The sequence below is a fragment of the Pan paniscus genome, chromosome 14 (genome assembly GCF_029289425.2).
Source record: "Pan paniscus chromosome 14, NHGRI_mPanPan1-v2.0_pri, whole genome shotgun sequence".
NCBI lineage: Eukaryota > Metazoa > Chordata > Mammalia > Primates > Hominidae > Pan > Pan paniscus.
The window spans coordinates 70,538,277-70,560,684 of NC_073263.2; the positions used below are offsets into that span (position 1 = coordinate 70,538,277).

At 33.0% G+C, this 22,408-nt stretch overlaps 1 pseudogene; it reads left to right on the forward strand.

Annotated features, from left to right (window-relative positions):
• Positions 1–288: 288 nt before the first annotated feature.
• On the forward strand, positions 289–1,558 carry LOC100980250 (palmitoyltransferase ZDHHC20-like; annotated as a pseudogene).
• Positions 1,559–22,408: the final 20,850 nt, after the last annotated feature.

Below are 22,408 nucleotides of genomic sequence, written 5' to 3' on the forward strand. Positions count from 1 at the left end.
GTTGAACTGGAAACAGCAAATTGATGTAAGTGGAAGAGCCTTCAGAAGTAAGCCTGGAGGTCAATGTATGCCAACATTATGCTTGTTGACTTTGTTAGAACTGACATTCTCACCAGTTTGATACTTGCGGGTACATAACAAAGGTGCAGAATACAATAATGTAGGTTTTATTTTAAAAATAAAGAAAATTTGTTGCCCCCTCAACGGCGCGGAGACCAGGGGCGACACGCGGCCCAGGGCTGGCAAGTTCAGGGCGGGCGGCTGGGGACTGACATGTGGCGGTGGGATGTGAGGTTGGGGGCGGGACCTGGCCTGGTGCCTGGAGGGGAGGAGTCCAGGCGGCGCCTCGGACTTTTGCTCCCACAAGCCCTGCCTCGAAGGCGGGGAAGCTGGGCCAGGGGCAGCCCAGAGCGTCTGAGTTGCCGCCCAGCCAGGGCTCCTGCGCTCCCCAGAACGGTGGGACGCGGGGGTCGGCAGCCTCCAGCTGAACATGGCGCCCTGGACGCTGTCTCGCTGCTGCCACTGCGTCATGGGCTGGGTGCCTGTGCTCCTCATCACCTTCGTGGTCATCTGGTCCTACTACGCGTACGTGGTGGAGCTGTGCGTGTTTACTATTTTTGGAAATGAAGAAAATGGAAAGACCGTGTTTTACCTTGTGGCTTTCCCTCTGTTTTTTTTTATGTTTGTATGGTCCTATTGGATGACAATTTTCACATCTCCTGCTTCCCCTTCCAAAGAATTCTACTTGTCCAATTCTGAAAAGGAACGTTATGGAAAAGAATTCAGCCAAGAAAGACAACAAGAAATTTTGAGAAGAGCAGCAAGAGCTTTACCTATCTGTACCACGTCAGTTTCAAAAACTGTCAGATATTGTGAAAAATGTCAGCTGATTAAACCTGATCGGGCGCATCACTGCTCAACATGTGACTCATGTATTCTTAAGATGGATCGTCACTGTCCTTGGGTGAATAACTGTGTGGGATTTTCTAATTACAAATTCTTCCTGCTGTTTTTATTGTATTCCCTATTATATTGCCTTTTCGTGGCTGCCAACAGTTTTAGAGTACTTTATAAAATTTTGGACGAATGAACTGACAGATACGCGTGCAAAATTCCACGTACTTTTTCTTTTCTGTGTCTGCAATGTTCTTCATCAGCGTCCTCTCACTTTTCAGCTACCACTGCTGGCTAGTTGGAAAAAATAGAACAACAATAGAATCATTCTGTGCACCCACATTTTCATATGGACCTGATGGGAATGATTTCTCTCTTGGATACAATAAAAATTGGAGACAAGTCTTTGGTGATGAAAAGAAATATTGGCTACTTTCAATATTTTCAAGCTTGGGTGATGGTTGCAGTTTCCAACTCGCCTTGTAGGGATGGGTCCAGAACAAGCTTCTGTTACAAACCAGAATGAGTATGCCAGAAGTGGCTCAAATCAGCCTTTTCCTTTCAAACCACTTAGTGAATCCAAAAAACTCTTGTTGGACAGTGAATTTTCACTCAGTGGCTAGAGAATAGAGCTGAAGAAGGCATCGTCATACCAGGTGTATGAAAACATTATAGACTGATGTTTTCAATTTCATTTGCAAGAAAATGATCAATGGAATGAAATAATTGAAGTATAACAGAAGACTTTTTTTAAAAAAGAAAGCCTTTGTACAGTTCCTGGGATCCACAGAAGCACTACTCCAGAGCAGGACGATGCCTTAATCTTAAGTGTCCATTTGTGCAGCATTGACTTAGAGCTACAAAAGTGACTTAATGTTATTCTGGAAATAACACTTACCTGTTATGAGATGCTATAATAATGAGCTATCATCACATTTTAACATGTAAATGTATTTTTCGATACCTGAATTACATTATTAGCATTGTGAGTATCCATATAAATTTTCACTCCAAAAACACAAGCTTAAAAACTTGTCTTAAGTACATCTAGGGCAAATGATGACTGAAAGTGAATAATATCCAAATTACCATTGCTTGTACTGTATAAGGAAAACTGCTTTTTTAAATTGGGCATTTGCTAATTTATAATTACTATTTTATACTTTTCAACATTTTAAATCACATTTTTATTGTTGGCTGTAACAGAAGGATTCAGATATCTAAACATCATTTAGAACATAGAACACTTTGGTCTAATGCATTGAAAGCTTAGTTATAAGCAGTAATACAACCATGTAGCGGAGCATGTACTCAAGGCTTAAAGGGAACTCAGCAGTGTAAGAAATATTTTGGGTTCTCTCTGCTTTTTTATGACTTTTTTGATTGAAATTTCAGGGGTATGTCCATGGGCAGAGAAACACAGAGGTACATGTGCTGGAGAAATACTGGACACGGTAGGAAGAGGTGTAAGTGTTCAGAAGAAAAGCTAAGAGAAATATTGTCATATGTTAAAATAATAGTTTGAGTTTTAATGGTAGTTAGAATAAAGAATGCTGTTGACGTGACTTTCAAATTTCAGTGTAGGTAATGACCAAAAATTTCTTTGAAACTTTTACAGTAATTCTGTAACAGCTTAAACGTGACTTAAAATGCAATTCAAACTAGGCAAAAAAAAAAAAAAAAAAAAACTTTAGGAAAAGTTTTCCTCCTGGCTGTCAGTTAGTTATTCTAACCCGAGTGGTCATTTAACATCCCCAGTCTCTGAGAAGTGGATTCTACTCTTAGATGCACAATCTTAAATCTGACTTCCTAAAAGCAACCCCTTTAGGACTCCTTTTTCCTTGTAAAATCTAATCTAAGTGACAGTTGTCGCATTAACTCCAAAGAAAAGTACAGAATAAGCAATGTAGAAATGTTACTCCTCATTTATACTTTTTAGTCAGACACATACATACTCCAAAATAATTGATTGCTTCCAGTTAGTGGGTGGAGATGAATCTCAATAGCATCTGTGAGTACTCCAGGTTGGAGTTTCTTGTCTGTAAAATGGGACTGCGGGGGAGGGTGTGTTATGAATGAGTTGGACTGGATGACTTCTAACATTCTGTGATGCCTAATTTTGCAGAATCACTTTTCATTCACCCAATAATTTTTTTTTTTTTTTCTTTGACAGAGTCTTGCTCTGTCTCCCGGCCTGGAGTGCAGTGGCTGGGTCTTGGGTCGCTGTGATCTCCGCCTCCTGGGTTTGAGAGATTCTCCTGCCTCGGCCTCCTGAGTTGCTGGGATTGCCCGCTCATGCCACCAAGCCCAGCTAATTTTTATATTTTTGGTAGAGACAAGATCTTGCCATGTTGGCCGAGCTGGTATGGAACTCTTGGCATCGGGTGGTCCACCCGCCTCGGCCTCCCATGGTGCTGGGATTGCAGGTGTGAGCCACCACGACCAGCCCCAATACATTTTTTGGAGTACCTTCTATATGCTAAACAATACAGAGGGATAGCTCTATTATTTCCTAGTACAGCAAAAATTTTATGGTTGCTACTGTAGGTTTATAATTTGTAAGATTGGTCTAATTTCCGTCAGCCATACTAATGTTAGATTTTAAAAGGAGGTAATTTTTTTTCTCTTTGAACCAAAGGAATGAATTAACTTTGAAAACATAGTTTGGAATACTATAGAATGGATTCTTCTACCTTTGTTTCAACTCCTTAGTCTTAATCTCGAGTCTAGCAAACTAGAATGAGAGTTAAGAGATACCAATTATTGCCAGGTGCGGTGGCTCATGCCTATGATCCCAGCACTTTGCGGGGCCGAAGCTGGTGGATCCCCTGGGGTCAGGGGTTGGAGACTAGCCTGGCCGGGATGGCGGGACCCCATCTCTACTAAAAAATACAAAAAAAGAAAAACTGTCCAGGCATGGTGGCACATGCCTGTGGTCCCAGCTGCTCGGGAGGCAGAAGTAGGAGAGTCGCTTGAACCCAGGAGGCAGAGGTTGTCGTGAACCAATATCGTGCCGCTGCACTTCAATCTGGGCACCAAAAGTGAAACTCCAGCTAAAATAAAGAAATAAAAATAAATCAGTTACCAACTAAAAACATAACTTCAGTTTGGCGGTTTGCATATTATAAGGAGATAAATATTTAAACATACTTGACTACTTTCAGAAATGTTCTTCTGTACTTTTTGTGAGTATTTCTACGATCAGATCAAAAGAGCTGCATGCACCTGGCTAACAGCCAAGGAAGCTTCATTTTTTTTTCTTCACTATTATGCACTTTTGTGGTATTGTAGTCTTTCTCAATTCTTTAATTTTTGTTATTTAACAGCATCTTCAATAGCACAGCAAATATCTTTTAGGAAATTTTCAGTTAGAGCCTTTGAATTATTTATTTTTTATTTAATTTACAGCCAGCATTTTGTCACATTCTAAATAATATTTAGCTGAACTTATTCATACGTATTAATGACCATTCTAGCAAGGGTCTATAAGTGGTGTGGGAAACAGGTAAAGGTTGCCTCTTTGTTATCTCAATTGGTATTGATTATTGCTATCAACTATTTGGGGAGAAAAATAAAAATGAAGCACTGTAAAATTTTATAAGTACTATCTTTGGTCCCTCAAACATTTGAACATTTGTGATGACACTTAAGAAAAATAAAGTTGAAGTTCAGGTCTTGCCATTGCCATTAAAAACAAATTAGACAGGAGACTTGGTTTACCTGGGAACAAAGTTACTGAAATATTTAGTACCTGAAACTATGCCAAACCAAAGAGCAGCTGCAGAACATTAGTTATTTTAAGTGAACAAGTTTACAAAGTTTATTTTCATCTTTACATACGAATGATTTTTTAAAAACTATTTTTACGTATTAGTGGTTATGAGTCAATGTGTCATGAGTGAATTTAACTGTAAGGTGGTTTAAATCAATATGCAATGTTTCCTTGAATTGTATTTCTATTGGAAAGCAGATTTTGACTATGTTTGCAGAACTGTTTAAATTAAGGATTACCAGGCATGTGAGATCTCTTTCAGTTATCTTTAAAGCAGATGTAGATTAAGGGCTTAGATTTAGGATCTACATATTCTGGGCATTGAATAGCAGTAACTTACAAATAAGTTTTGTTTACCTTTTGTTCTAGGGACTAGCACTGCTATCAGTGGAAAGTATTTTTAATTAATCTGTTACTAAGAAAGTCATATTTTTGCATTTCAGCCAGAATAAAGACTGTATCTAATAGTCTGTTAGAAACAGATAATATATGTCTGAAATCCGTATGTTTCATATGATCTAAACTGTATTTTCTGATTTAAAATAAAAATATAGATTCAGAAAGGTTCACTATTTTCTAATGACTTCATTCTATATTTTTTTTGTGTTGCATAAAGAAGTAAGGAATTGTACTTTTTGTATTAAAAGATAAAGAAAGCTATTAGGTATATTTGTACATGAGTGCAAATGAGTCTATGTCTGTTTAAAAGAAAAGATGGACATTATTTTAACGTGAGCTTTAATACACTGATATAAACAAACTTGAAGTACAGTTTAGTTTGGTTGTGTTTACCTAACAAGTACCATAAGCATTGTATTTGTTCTCATTTGTATAATCCTAGCCCATGACTTAATGTTGATGCTTTGCTTTGTCTTTTGGATGGCCTAACCTACATTAACATGTACGCAGAACATTTTGGATTTTTTTTTTCAAAAATAATAATGAATTACTTTATCAATAAACAAACAAATATTTTTAAAAAAGAAAATTTGTTGACAAAACTGGCTTACTGATTTTCTGTGAAACCAAAATCTTTGGACCGCTACATCTTGCTCTGACTAACAGTGACAAGATTAAAAAAAAAAAAGAATATTTGTTGACAAAACTGACTTACTGATTTTCTGTGAAACCAAAATCTTCAGACGGCTACAGCTTGCTCTGACTGAGAGTGACACTAATCACCTTGGGTTTTGTAAAAGAGCAAGTTGAAATCAAAACACTGAGTGTCGGAATTTGTCCTACACAGATTTATGGATTGTTTTTTATTTTTAAGACTAAATATTATATATTGTTGATTTTACTTAAGAAAAAAGTCGCTTTATGATTTAATCCCACAAATAAATGCATATCTGTTACTGAAGGCAAAAGCTAAAGTATCATTAGTTATTCTCAAAATTAAAAATAAATTGTCAATTTCTAAATAATGACAATAGTCCATATAATGTTTCCTTTCTATTTTTCACTTCATCCTCTGACAATGAATGAAAAAGAAGACAGCTTTAGAAATATAGGACAAGGATTTTCTGTTGACGAAACAGGAAAGTTCTACAAAGGGACTGTCATTTGTGGCTCTAGGGCAGAAAATATGTAACAAAGAACACAACCTAATATATAAACACATGAAGCTTAACCCTAAGGCAGCTGTTTGTCCCATCCTTATTTAAGTTCATTCGTTGACATATCTTAGCAAACCTATTTCAAAAGCACCTGATATTTACTCACATACTGTGTGAGATTTCTTCTGGCATCTCTTTATCACAGAAATTTCTTACTATTTTGGACCTTCTTTTTAAGCTAGTGATTCTAATTAGAAGAATGTGAGCATGCACATGTAACTGAGAATGAGGCTAGTAGCACAGCAGAAAGCCTACATGTTGTTATAGCTATTGTGGCAAGAACAAAAGAGAACAACAAAAAAATGCTACATTTCTTTGAATAAATGCTTTGACTTAACAATAATGTATGCATACCTTCATAAACTTACATACATTTATTAGCTAGCTGAAAACTTGGCCAAGTCTCTGAGAAGAATTCGATGAAGATAATGGATTTGTTTTTAAAGACAATTTACTTTAAAGTTTTGAATTTATAGAAAAATTGGGAAGGTAGTGCAAAACATTCCTATATGCCTTGAACCTAATTTTCCCTGTTATCAACAACTTATATTAGAAGGATTAATTTATTTGTTACAAATAATAGACTGATACTGATACATTCTTATTAACTAAAGTCCATAGGTTACTCTGATTTCCTCAATTTATAAATAATATCCTTTGCCTTTTACGGTATCACATTTAGGTTAACAATTCCACTTAGTTGTCATGTTTCTTTCAGTTTCTCTTGGCTGTGACAATTTTTTAGACTGTCTTTGTTTTTGATGATCTTGAGTGTTGTGAGAAGTGATATTTTGAGGAGTAGTAAGATATTTTGTCGGATACTTCTCTATATAATCTATTGCTTTTCTCAGGGTTTGACTAGAGTTACAGGTTTTGGAGAGGAAGACAAGATGTGAAGATGTTTTCATCACTTCATATTAAGGGTACCTATTATCAGTAGGTTTTTCATCATTTATGTTAACCTTGATGGCATGTTTAAGCTAGTGTTCGTTGGGTTTTTCCACTATAAAGTTACATTTTTTAACCCTTTTTATACTGTACTCTTTGAAACCACTATGCATAGCCTACGCTTACAAACTATGGATTTGTCCTCCCTTTCATTGGAGGAAGTGTCTACGTTATTTAGAATTCTGCTACACAGGAGATGTCTATCTTCTCCAATTATTCATTTCATTTGATCTCTTATTATAACAACATGAACTCATGGTTATTTATTTTGTATAACTGACATTTTTAGAGTTTTTTTTTTTTTTTACCTTTTTCAGAATGTCACATAATTGGAATCACAGGACATATAGTCTTTTTTTTTTTTTACATTGACTTGTTTCACTTGACAATATTCATTTTAGGTTCATGCAGGTCTTTTTATGGCTTGATAACTCACTTCCCTTCATTGCTGAATAATACTCTTGTATATGAACACACAATTTGCGTATTCATTCATACTCCTGTATATGAACAATAAAATTTGTATATTCATTCACTTATTAAAACATTTTGGATTCTCATTTGCAGTGATTGTGAATAAAATTGTTATAAAGATCAGGTTTTGTATAGATGTACATTTTCAAATCAGTTAATATCTAGGAACATGACTGTCAGATCTTCTCTTCAGCTATGTTTAGCTTCACCAGAAATCTTCAAAATGTTTTCCAAAGGGGCTGTGCCATCTGACAGTCCTACAGTAGTGAAAGAGAGTTGCTGTTGTTCCACATCATCACCAACATTTAGTGTTGTTAGTCTTTGGATTTTGATGTTTTAAATCAGTGTATAGTACTAGCTTATTGTTGCTTTCATTTGCAACAATATAATTTTATCTAATGACAAATGGTATTGAGTATCTTTTCACGATTATTTTCTTTGATAAAGTATGTTTATAGCTTTTACCTATTTTAAATTTGGACTTTTTTCCTCATTGTTGCATTTTAGCATTCTTTGTATAATTTAAATGCAATTATTTTATCATATATAGGTTTTTCATATATTTTCTCTAAGTGAGTGGCTTGTCTTCAAATTCTCTTAATAGTATCTTTCACAGAGCAGAAGTTTTTAATTTTAAAATGTCCAACTTATTTTTCTGTAATTACTTTGTTTTGCTATTATATCTAAAACTTGTCACCAAATCTATGATCAACTTGGCTTTCTCCTATGTTTTCTTTTGGAAGTTTTATATTTTGTCATTTTACATTTTGGTCTATGATCCAAACTTCGTTCAGTTTTACAAAAGGTTTAAGGACAATGTTGAGATTCATAGCTTTGCATATAAAAAAGTTTAATTTTTTGCATGTGGAAAAATTTACGATTTTATAGCACCATTGCTAAAACTTCTATCTTTTCTCATTGAATTGCCTTGATCTTTTCTGAAAGATCAGTTCACCTTATTTATGTGAGCCATGTACTCTGTTCCATTGATCCATATGTCTATGCTTTCCCCAATACCATATCATCTAGATTATGGTAGCTTTATAAGAAATGTTTTCCACATGTCACGTGATCTCAGCTGTGATTATTTGTTGTAACATATCGCTCCAGTTTTGGAGATTAAGGGGATTCTGTGTGACCTCAATCAACTGATGTATCCAAGAAAATTCATTGATTTTTCAATTTGTTTGTCTTCTTTTGTTTTTTTTGTCAAGAACATGGGAGTGGTTACTGTTAGGTCTTTTACATAACAAAGCTTAAATTGAAAGTGTTACAGCTTTTAGCTATATTACACACATATAATTTGTATATTATATAGTAATAAAAATTTGATAACAATTGTCTACCAAGTCCTCATTGAAAAAGGAAAGAAAGCTTAAGGGAACAAAATTTTTTTTCCCACAAAAAGAAATTCTAAATTAATTAGGATAAAGAAATAGTATGCTCATTTATAATTTAATGTATGCTAAATTTTCTATAGGTACAAAAATTACCAATTTTCAAATTCATCTTGATATTTTCAGGTATTTACTATGTTGATTATTGTACTAAAAAGAAGAGTGATTATTGTACTTGAAAAAAAACAGAATGCTACTTAATTTTAAAGATATAAAAAAGGATAGCTTAGGTAAAAATGTAGTTCCCATTTTTATTCAACAATTGGTGAAATAAGACCACCTTTTCCTTGTGCCTGCTTCAGTACACTTGTAAAATATGGAAGTGATATTTTTTCCATTGTAGGACTAATTTCAAGGGAGTCAATGAAGTAAGCTGGTCTTAAATTATGTTTCCCATAGAAAACATATTTTCAAAGTTGTTAATATATTAGATATTGGTTTTGATTGATTTGTTATAGAAAACAACAGTTTCTATGTCATTACAGAGATATGCAGACTAGTAAATAATTCAATCATTTATTTAATATATTTGCCAAAAAGGTTTATATAAACCTTTTTGCCAAAAGGTTTGTATAAATTGATTATGATCTTAGGAAATTCATGAATTTTTTCTGTGTATTAGTCATCTATAGATTTTAGTAGAAATGTAACATAAGCAAAGGAGTTTCTTCTTGACTTTTATACTGCAAAATATTTACTTATATTTTGAGAGGTCATTTATATTTCTGAACTTGATTGTGCATGCTAATTATTTAATTACAATTTATTTTGACTGAACATTTACCAAATGCATATAATTATGTGCAAATTTAGGACTACCTAAATACAGGTACCTAAAGTACGTATCTAAAATATATACCTAGAGTACATACGAGCTTTTAAATTTTGAACTAAGCTATTTAAAAGTAACATTAAATATATATCATAGCAAAATAACAAAAAGAAAATTAAGTTTTTAAATAATGAGATATTTTTAAAAACAATTATACTCACAATGTAAAATTTACTTTAATTCACCTTTCTTGTCTCTGTGCACATTAAAGAAATAATACATATCTTTTGATCTTAGGAAAATTCCACTTAGTGACTAGATAGGCTAGCTGGCCTTTCTGAATCTTGATTATTTCATCTGTGGAAGCAAGGAAGATATACTTTATCTACCAAAATTATGAAGGATTGTCTAGATGAAAACTTGATATCTATCCTAGCTCTAAGAAAATAACTTATCTGTTCTATTATATTATCTTTTGAGAGGACACTAAAATTACCATAGATGGAAAAAATATATATTTTTCTGTTTGGGTTCTAGAAAGGTGTTTTTTTTTTTTCCTAGCAGCTGCGGAAGTAGCAAAATATTTGCTTTCTATTTGTCTCCAAAATTTTTGGCTTCTAGGATTTTAATTTAGATTAACCACTTGTCATTTTCATATCAAATTTCTTTTGGTGTTTGAAGTAAATATTCCAGAACACTGTATACTTTTTACCCTCTGTATTGAATTTATTGTCTCTATTGATTCTGACTGCTTTAGATGTTTATTTAGGAGATATTTTAAAAATTAACTTTCTTTTTTCCTTCCATCTTAAGAATTTGAAGTCTTATTGGTTCACTTATGCAACTAAAATGCAGTTTTAGTGTTAATAATTCAGGCCATAAGTAAATTGAATGCATAACTTTTCTCTTGAATAGATAATTGATATCAATGTTTTCAAAAAATATATCAGTAATGAAAGATAAACATAAAATATTTAACCAATTATTCCCTTAACATCACATTTTGTTGAAGTAACTACACCTTGATATGTTTATGCATTTTTAAACTACTAAAATTTAATTTCATACATTTAGTGGAAACTTTTGGTTAATATTAACATCTAAGTAAAGCCAGACACAGAAAGGCAAACCACATGGTCTCACTTATTTCTGGGAGCTAAAAATTAAGCCAATTGAACTCATGGAGATAGAGAGTCAAACAATGGTTACCAGAGGTTGGGAAAGGTAGTGTGGGGGAACAGGAAATGCGGATGGTTATTGGGTACATACATATAGTAAGAATGAAAAAGATCTAGTATTTGATAGCACAATAGCATGCCTACAGTCAGCAATAATTGACTGTACATTTTAAAATAACTCGGAGTAGAATGAGAATGTTTGTAACACAAATGATAAATGCTTGAGATGATGAATATCCAATTTACCCTGATGTAATTATTACATATTGTATGCTTTTATCAAAATATCTCATGTACTCCATTAACATATACACCTACTATGTAATCCCCAAAATTAAAAATTATAATAAATACATAAATAAAAATAGATAAATACAACCCTAAGAACAATTTTTTACAATGGAATTCTGAAAGCTTACAGTTGATTCTCCAACTTATACTTTCAGGTAATAATTTTCAGTAGTGCCTTACTCAGGCCAACTGGAAGCCTTTTTCAAATCACAGGAGCTCTCACTGTTTCAGGAGTCACTCTCTGTGAGTTCACCTTGCCTTTGGATCGCTGTGGGGGAGAGAGGTCTTAAAACAGAATGAATGAATAAGCAAACATATTCTAAGGAATGTAGATGTTTGTGTCTTGGCATGACAAAAACAATGTTCTTTTAAATTTGTCTCTCTACATGAACACTCTGATTAGTTTTGCATGTGCACATTTGCAGTTTTCTTTTGCAGCCACCCAAGGACTTAAACACTTTGAGGCTGTATGCTGATAAATTACAGCATGCCTTTCTTATAACAAAGCATGTCTGTCTTTAGAACTTCACAAGAGCTTCTGATATATGTAGTGAATTAACATTCTTATTTTATAGAGTCAAAAAGAAAGTGATTGTTATCAATAGCTATTTTCCTGTTCTAATATTTCTTTGTTATTATAATAGTACAGCCTGCATTGACACTTGAACCAAGAAGTCTGTAACTGGCCAGTGGATGTGCCATTTATTTTTGTTCCAAATTCAATGACAATGAAGTGCCCAATATGCATGAAACTACAACTCTCATAAAATGACTTGAAAATAGATGGCTGAAAAATTTGTAGCTCTCTTATGACTCTTGTTTGAGAACCTATTCTAATAACCACTTATATGTAATCAGATGGACTTCATGCAACCTCATCCTGTAAATGGACCATGTGAATGTTTTCCTATTATTGCTGCCATAGCTCACAGACTATATAAGAATTGCTAGTCATTCTGCCCTGAAACAAATTACTATTCTAATAATAGAAATCTCAATGACCTTCACATAAGTCATGGCTTTATAATGTAGATACTGATATAAAAACTGCCTAGGGGGCATGGAATTCACCCATTAAACTGTCTTTGCAAAATTTGCCTCTGAGCTGTTTTCTGTAGATAAAGAAATAGGGAAAATTGCTGCAAAAAAAGTAATTTGGGGTCCACTGTATCAGTCTTAGAGCGGGTTATGCTAACATACTTTTTAAAGTGTTTATGAAATATGAATATTATATATACATAGATGTATGTATATGTATAAAATATATACATAGGTATGTTAAATATACATATATGCATATACATAAATGAATAAACATATGTGCATATACACATATACATATGTATATATGTACATATATGTGTATATATAAATAAATGCCTCCAAAAAGTCACCATTCTGGTTAGTCAGTTCTAGATAAGATTCATTACGTTTATGCTCTGATTAATGATATTGAAAGTACTTCATTTACATTTTGACCATTTTAAAGTAAGACAAATCTCAAAATCTAAGAGTTAAAACACATCTGGAAATTGGCAGATGCTTTTCTTTGCTGGCACATGAATCTGTTTAAAATCATGAGATAATAATTGTTGAATGAGATCTGTATATAAGTATAGCATTAAGTTTGAGAGGAAAGAAGCACCTCATTAGTATTACGTATAAGATGGATAGCAAAATCTAAAGCAATAAAATAAACACAGAGATACACACACAAACACACACACACAAAATATATTTTGAAAAAGACATGGTAAATATCTTGCAATGTAATTGAGGTTTTTGCCATTGAAAGTAATGGCCAAAATGCAATTACTTTTGCACCAACCTAATAATTATTTTGACCTGCTGATATTATGAATTAGATAATCTAAATAATAACTTGTAAGACAATTATGGAACAAAGATTTCAGCAAAACAGGCATAAAGAAAGTAAACCGTAAAACACCTCTCAACGTTACTCAAATTTTTAAATTTTTCCCAAAATTTTATTTGCATATGTGTGATCTATGGAAAATGTACCCATATTTAATCAGCATCATGAAAAGTTAATTTATTCCATGGCTTTTAAATATGTTTTAATTAAATGGCTTCCCTTGAGTAGGATAACACTACTTATCTAGTTGTCTATTTCAGCATTGTAACTTCAACACCAAGGAGCAGATCAATGTTTGTTTTTATTTTTTATTATTTTTCCACAATAACATTGAACATTTTATGTTTTTTTAAAGTATTTATCTTCCAATACAGGTTATGCCTTCTCACTTGAAAATAATCCGTGGTAATAAATATGGCTGCACTCATTATTTGCAGTATGCCATCTGGAATTTGGCAAAATTCCCATGATTCCTTGGCATCTCATGAATGAGAGATACAATTCAGTGCTTTAACTTTTCTTTTAGCCTAAGTGTTCAAGTTTATGAGCAGAGAAGAGTTTATGTTTAGCAGCATTGATAAATTAGGGTCATAAAGTTTTAATATCCTTAAAGATACATTTTGTCCTTTTCAGGCAAAAGAGATTTTTGACTTTTCTAATTCTTTCTCAGGTTAACAGAGGAAAAAAATAGCATTAAAAGTGGAAGATCAATGTCCAGTAGAAAACAATAACATTAATTATAACAACAATAATACTATAATTAAGTAAGTACTGATGTGCTAAAAGTTCTGCTTAAATTTGTTACACATTATGCCTCAGATTCACTTGAATATTCCTACTCTAAAATTGCTATTCAACAGAGTTAGAATTAAATGTGCTTGTTGTCAACCAATATGCCATGTTTTATTTTGACATCCCAACATGAGATCACGACTTACATGGCAATAACTATTTGTAAACAAAATAATTATTATTGAATTTTCTCATTCTTATTTGAAGTATGTATGTGTGCATGTGTAGGCACATATAAAGACATATCCAGAGTATTATTAAACCAGTATAATCCTGTTTCAAATAAAAAGATGTAATAGTACGTTTTTACTTTAGGCAGTGACAGTTTTACACACACATACACACACACACACACACACACACCTTCTTAGAAAGTACATTAAATTATTTTCAAAGAAGAGTTTTAAAACACGAAGCCTTTAAAATATTTGGAAATCAATATAAAACAATTTCGAATTAATAAAAATATTAGAGAAATACAATATTTTTTAGGAAGCAACATTTTGCTTATAAACAAAAAGTTTTTGCTAACATAACTAGTAAGAGTTTCAAATGTTTATCAGTCTTAGATAATTTTGCTTCAAAAACACCTTAGTAATTAATTTTAAACAAAAACAATAACAAGAAATTTATCGTATATATGTAAAAATATCTCTAAGAATTTTATAGAAAAAGTATATCTATAAGATAGTATAAATAGAGATGTAAACAAATACAGACATATAATTTTCAAGAACAAGCATTATAAAATATGCATTTTGTTAAAGTAATTTATATATTCAATATCTTTTAATTGCGGGCATTTACATTCAAGGTTAGTGTTGATACATGTGGATTTGATCCTAATTAGTGTTGAAGTTACAATGCTGAAATAGACAACTAGATAAGTAGTGTTATCCTACTCAAGGGAAGCCATTTAATTAAAACATATTTAAAAGCGATGGAATAAATTAGCTTTTCATGATGCTGATTAAATATGGGTATTTTAAAAAATATATATTAAAAAAAGAAATTATTATAGTGTGTTTTTCAGCTCTGTCAGGTCGATTATGTACTTTTCTATACCGGCTATTTTGTCTGTCAGCTCTTGCATTGTTTTATCATGATTTTTAGCTTCCTTGGATTGAATTTCAGTGTACTCTGATAGCTTAGTAATCTTTGTCCCTATCCATATTCTGAATTCTATTTCTGTTATTTCCACCATATCCTTGCTGGAGAGGTGATGTGATGAATTCTCCAATTAAAAAAAGACACAGAGTGGTAAACTGGATAAAGAACCAAGATCCATTGGTAGGATAAAGAACAAAGATCCATTGGTTTCTTCCAGAAACCCATTTCACATGCAGTGAAACACATAGCCTCAAAATAAAGGGATGGAGAAATATCTACCAAGTAAATGGAAATCAGAAAAGAAGCAAAGGTGGAAATCCTAGTTTCAGAAAAAACAGACTTTAAACCAACAAAGATTAAAAAAAAAAAAAAAAAAAAAAAGACCAAGCGGGGCATTACATAATGGTAAAGGGTTCAATTCAACAAGAAGACCTAACTATTTTAAAAATATATTCCCCCAACACAGGAGCACCCAGATTCATAGAGCCAGTTTTTGGAGACCTTCAAAGAGACTTAAATTCCCACACAACAATAGTGGGATACTTTAACACCCCATTTAAAATATTAGACAGATCATTGAGACAGAAAATTAACAAAGATTTTCAGGACCAAAAATCAGCACTGGAACAAATGAACCTGATATATATCTATCTCTCCACCCCCAAACAACATAATATACATTCTCCTCATTGCCATATGGTACATACTGTAAAACTGATCACATAATCTGAAGGAAAACACTCCTCAGCAAATGCAAGAAATACTAAATTCACAACAAACAATCTCTTGGACTACAGTGCAATTAACTTAAAAATCAAGACTAAGAAATTCACTCCAAACAATACAATTACATGGAAATTGAATAACCTGCTTCTGAAGGACGTTTGGGTAAATAATGAAGTTAAGGCAGAAATCAAGAAGTTCTTTGAGAATAATGACAACAAAGATACAACATACCATACTTAGTTGTGTCTGGGACACAACTAAGGCAGTAATAAGAGAGAAATTTACAGCACTAAATGCCCACATTAAAGAGTTATAAAGATCTCAATTTAACCACCTAATATCACAACTAAATGAACTAGAGAACAAAGAGCAAATGAATCCCAAAGCTAGCAAAAGACAAGAGATAACCAAAATCAGAGTTGAACTGAGATTGGAATACATAAAAGCATTCAAAAGATCAATAAATACAGAAACTGTTTTATTGAAAAAATAATGGAACAGATAGACTGCTAGCTAGACTGATAGAAAAAGAAAGAGAGAAGATTCAAGTAAATACAATCAGAAACAACAAAGGGGATATTACCACTGACCCCACAGAAATACAAACAACAATCAGAAAATATTATGAACACCTCTATGTGCATAAACTAGAAAATCTAGAAGAAATGGATATATTCCTGGACACATACACCCTCCCAATACTGAAACAGAAAGAAATTGAATCCCTGAGCATATCAATAGCAAGCTTTGAAATTGAGTCAGTAATAAATAGCCTGCCATGCAAAAAAAAAAAAAAAAGAAAGATTAGAAACAGATTCACAGTTAAATTCTACCAGATGTACAAACAAGAGGTAGTACCATTCCTCCTGAAATTATTCCAAGAAATTGAAGAAGAGGGACTTCTCCCTAACTCATTCTATGAGGTCAGCATCATACTGATACCAAAACTGGGCAGACATAACAGAAAAAGAAAGCTTTGAGCCAATATCTTTGATGAACATCAATGCAAAAATCCTTGACAACATATAGACAAACCAAGTCCAGCAGTACATCAAAAAGTCTATCCACTAGGATGAAGTAGGCTTCACCCCTGGAATGCAAGTTTGGTTCAACACATGCAAATCAATAAATTTGATTCATCACATAAACAGAACTAAAGCAAAAATAGCATCAATATCTCTATAGATGCAGAATAACATTTAGATAACATTCAATGTGACTTTATGTTAAAAATCATCAATAAACTGGGTATTGAAGAAAGTACCTCAAAATTATAAGAGCCAACTATGACAAACCCACAGAAAACATTATACTGAATGGACAAAAACTGGAAGCACTCCCCTTGAAACCCAGCCCAACACAAGGATGCCCTGTCTCATTACTCCTATTAAGCATAGTATTGGAAGTCCTGGCCAGGGCAATCAGGTAAGAGAAAGAAATGAAGGGCATCAAAATAGGAAGAGCGGAAGTCAAACTATCCCTGTTTGCAGAAGACATAATCCTATATCCAGAAAACCCCACACTCTCAGCCCAAAAGCTCCTTAAACTGATAACTTTGGCAAAGTCTCAGTATACCAAATCAGTGTGCAAAAATCACTAGCATTACTAAACACCAACAACAGTCAAGCTGCAAGCCAAATCAGAAATGCTGTCCCATTCACCATTGCCAGAAAAAGAATAAAATACCTAGGAAAAGAACTAAAGACAAAGGTGAAAGATGTCTAAAAGGAGAACTAAAAATTGCTGCTCAAAGGAATCAGAGATGACACAAAAGATGGAAAAACATTCCATGTTCATGGATGGGGTGAATCAATATAGTGAAAATAGTCATACTGCCCAAAGGAGTTTATAGATTCAATGTTATTTCTATTAAACTACCATTGAGATTCTGCACAGAACTACAAAATAAAACTATCTTAAAATTCATATGGACCCAAAAAGACATCCAAATAGCCAAGGTAATTTTAAGTAAAAAGAACAAAGCTGGAGGCATCACATTACTCTGGATCAAACTGTACTACAGGGCTACATTAACCAAAGCAGCATGACACTGGTACAAAAACAGACACATAGACAAATGGAACAGAATAGAGAGCCCAGAAATAAGTCTGCATACCCACAACTATCAGATCTACAATCCTGACAAGTAGAAGCACTGGGAAAAGGATTCTCTGTACAATAAGTCATGCTGGGACAACTGGCTAGCCGTAAGCAGAAGACTGAAACTGGACCCCTTCTTTGCACCATATACAAAAATTATCTCAAGATGGAATAAAGACTTAAATTTAAAATACAAAACTATAAATCCATGGAAGACAATGAAGGCAATACCATTTAGGACACAGGAATGGGCAAAGATTTCATGACAAAAATGCCAAAAGCAATTGCAACAAAAGCAAAAATTGACAAATAATATCTAATTAAACTGAAGTCCTTCTGCAAAGCAAGGAAAACTGTCAAAAGAGTGAACAGGCAACCTACAGAATGGGAGAAAATTTTTACAAACTATGCAACCAACAAACGTCTAACATCCAGCATCTATAAGGAACTTAAACAAATTTACAGGAAGAAAACAAACAACCTCATTAAGAAGTGGGCAAAGGACATTTTCAAAAGAAGATATACATGTGGCTAACAAGCATATGAAAAATGCTCAGCATCACTGATCATTAGAGAAATGCAAATCTAAGCCACAATGAGATATCATCTCACACTAGTCAGACTGGCTATTAATAGAAAGTAAAAAAATAAAACAGATGCTGGTGAGATTTCACACAAAAAGGAGATTATACACTGTTGGTGAGAGTGTAAATTAATTCAACCATTGTAAAATACAATCTGGTGATTCCTCAAAGACCTAAACACAGGAATACCATTCCACCCAGCATGCGTATGTTCATTGTAACATTCTTTACAATCGCAAAGACATGGGATCAAGCTAAATGCCCATCAATATTGGCCAGATAAAGAAAATGTGGTACATAATACACCATGGAATACTATATAGCCACAAACAAAAAAATGAGATCATGTGATTTACAGGAACATAAATGGAACTAGGGCCCAGTATCTTTAGCAGCCTAGCGCAGGAACAGAAAACTGAATACTGCATGTTCTCACTTATAAGTGGGATCTAAATGCTGAGAACACATGGACACACAGAAGGGAACAACAGACACTGGGGACTCCTTTATGGTAGAGGGTGGGAGAAGGGAGATGATCAAGAAAAATAATTAATGGGTACTAGGCTTAATACCTGGGTGATGAAGTAATTTATACAACAAACCCACATGACACAAGTTTACCTATTTAATAAACCTGCACACGAACCTCTGAACTTAAGATAAAAGAACAGTAATTTATATATTCTAAATAATTGTAATTTAATTCAATATACCTTTTTAAGGTAGCATGAAAAATTAAAGGTGAAAGAATATTTTGTTTTATGATGAAGATTATGAAGAAAGGCAGAAATGTAACTTTTACTGATCTCAAAGTTTGGCATACAGTCATTGTGATCAATATAATGTGTCATTGGTTCAGGTGAGTAACAATGGATAGAAAATAGAACACAAAATCTCACCAACAGGGCCATAACATTCCCTTCATCTTGACTAAAATTTAGAAAGATTTCACCCTATTGGCTTGTCTCTTTTGTCTCTCTTTTCTTGTAATATCTACTTTAGAACATTTCCATTGTGTATTCCTTCTTTGCCCATTTGATATGTACATTATCTTCTTCCAGCTTCTTGTCAGTTTTATAACTCATGAATATGTAGAGAAAAAGATAGCGTACCTATCTCCCGGTCTCTATGGCAGAGGAGGAGCCTAACTTCTACAAGCACCAGTTAGAAAACACAGATGGCCCAATTACCTTCAACAACCTCCCGTCTAGCATCCTCTATTATTTATCACTAATTCATCCCAGGGCATAAAAACTCTCCTGCCTTTCGATTCAGCAGAGTTCAGTTTAATCTCTCTCACCTATTGCAATAGTCTTGAATACTGTTTTCCTTGCCTTTGGAACTTGACCAGTGCAATTTTTTTTTTTGACAAAACATACACATGGACACATGGCACCTTGTTATACAACACAGGGAGCATACTTGAAGAAAATAATGCCATGAACGGCTTTGGAGTAATTAGCTATGCATAAGAAATTATATTGAATAAAACTTGTAATGCTGATTATTTTATTACCATTATGTTAATTGTTATATTTCTATTTATTTTACAAATAACTTTAATAAAATTTGCTCAAAGTAAGTATATATTATTTTTCAAGAAAAATGTCTCCTGCCTTATTCACTACATTTAAGAGTTTTTAATTGATAAAATTATTTTTAACACTTCCCCTTCTGAATATTTGAAGATTCTTTCCTTTAACCAATAGTTTTTAAATTATTAAATAATTGCCTAATATTTAATTACCTATATTTTATGAAGTTCTGATATACTTTGATTTTCAAGTCTTCTAGGACTCAATTTAGTACTATTTAAGACTGTGTGTGTATCTACTAATGTAAAATAATTTTATAGTTTTCTATTTCCATTTATTTTATTTTCTTTTATAGTGACTCATGTACTTGTGATGTGTTTGGAGGAGGACAGCTGACTCATAATAGTCTGGGTCATTCCATCGACCATGACCTAAGATTTTTTAATCTGAGCTTTTAAAACTGTGTTTTCATAACTCCTGATTTTTCCTACATTCACTTTAACAGATTGCAATTTTACATAACAAACTTTTGTCTCTATCTTTACTGTAACAGAAATGTCACTTGCAAAATGCTTAAGTTTAACAGATAGATAGATAGATAGATAGATGATAGATAGATGATAGATAGATAGATAGATAGATAGATAGATAGATAGATGGAATGTTATGGCCATGTTGGTCAGATTCTGTGTTTTATTTTCTATCCATTGACCAATGTTACTCACCTGAACCAATGACACATTATATATATAGGTTCACATAACTGAGAGGTGACAGGTGATATTTGCTGATTGCTAGTTCCACAGGATTAAACTATGTCTTAACTAATTATGTCTTAAGGAGCCAGTTAGACCTCTTCTCTATATTTGATATTGCAGTATGGTTTCCAGAAGGTCTAAGGTTGCATCTTCACATTCAGGAGATGAAAAAGTAACAAGAACTCCACTCTACACAGACTCACACTCAAACTTTGATGTTGGCTAACATTGGACCTGAAACTTATGGATAAGGATATGTATCCAGTAGGCCAGATCTGGGTCTAATATCTATGTGTCAGCTGATAGTAAAGTTAGCTTCAGTTGAAATACATTGGAATCATGTAATAGGTTACCTGATTCAATTTTATATCATTATTCTCCCTTCTATGGATACCTGTGCCTCACAGAGGAGAAAACATAAACTACATATCCTAGATTTCTCTACCTTTTTAGTCCCAGGTAGATCTGTAAAATGCAAAACAAACAAACAAAGAAACAAACAAACAAACATAATATTTGAAATGAAGAGGAGAAAGAAAAATCCATTATTCTCTGGAGGCAGGTGCAGACATTTACATGAACATATTTGAGAAGCCTCCAGCCTTGTATTGGTCAAGAATATACAGATGAAATAAATGTAACAGCTAAGATAATCAAGAAAAATAAATTTACCTTATGGTAATGATTTATTTATTCATCAAAGAAATATTTCTTAAGCTCCTACTATATGTCAGACAGCAATAGAGGTTTTGAGCTACAAGTTAGAACAAAAAAAGCAAAAATATCTGCTTTACCATGACTAATCTTAACATTCTAGTGATATGGATTTACTGAAGTATTCCAGGTATTTCCTGAAGCTAGGTTGACTTTTTGATTGTGTTGACCAGTACAATGAAGCAGAAGTAACATTAAACAATTTTTAATTCTGCCCTCAAAATGTTTAAACATTTCTGTTATTGCTCTTGGAATCTGTTGTTCCATATGAACAAGCCTGTGAAAACCTGCTGCAGAATGACATACCATATGGAGGACTCACTTTTCTCAGCAGTTCCAAAAGAAACCATGATAATAGACACATTATTTGGAATAATTGTAATAAATTACAGGTGAAAATAATACCTTTTTGTTAAAAATGGCATATATTTATATAGTAAGTTTAAATATTGGATACTAATCAAGAGAAATATTGGATACTAAAATAGTGGATACTAAAACGAAAGAGAAAAGATTTAACTACTTATTTACTCATTTGCAAATTAGTAAATTAAAGTTAGCTGCCTCATAGGATAAAAGTTTCTGGAACATCGTAACAACTTCATTATAGCCACTACTTTGTTAAAGTAAACAAAAAATTTAAGTATAAGTTAATTATTTTGTAATAAAGGGGTTACCAGTCTATTCAGTTGTATAATTTGTATTTTTCCACATGACTTCATTCAAGAATGTGCTGAAGATCCCTGATAATATTGCTTTTAATCTGTTTAATTTCCATAATACACATAAATAATGCAATCATTTATAGTATATGAAAAGAACTTTCAGAAAACTGAGAATTAAATTAACATATATAAACAACAAACATAAG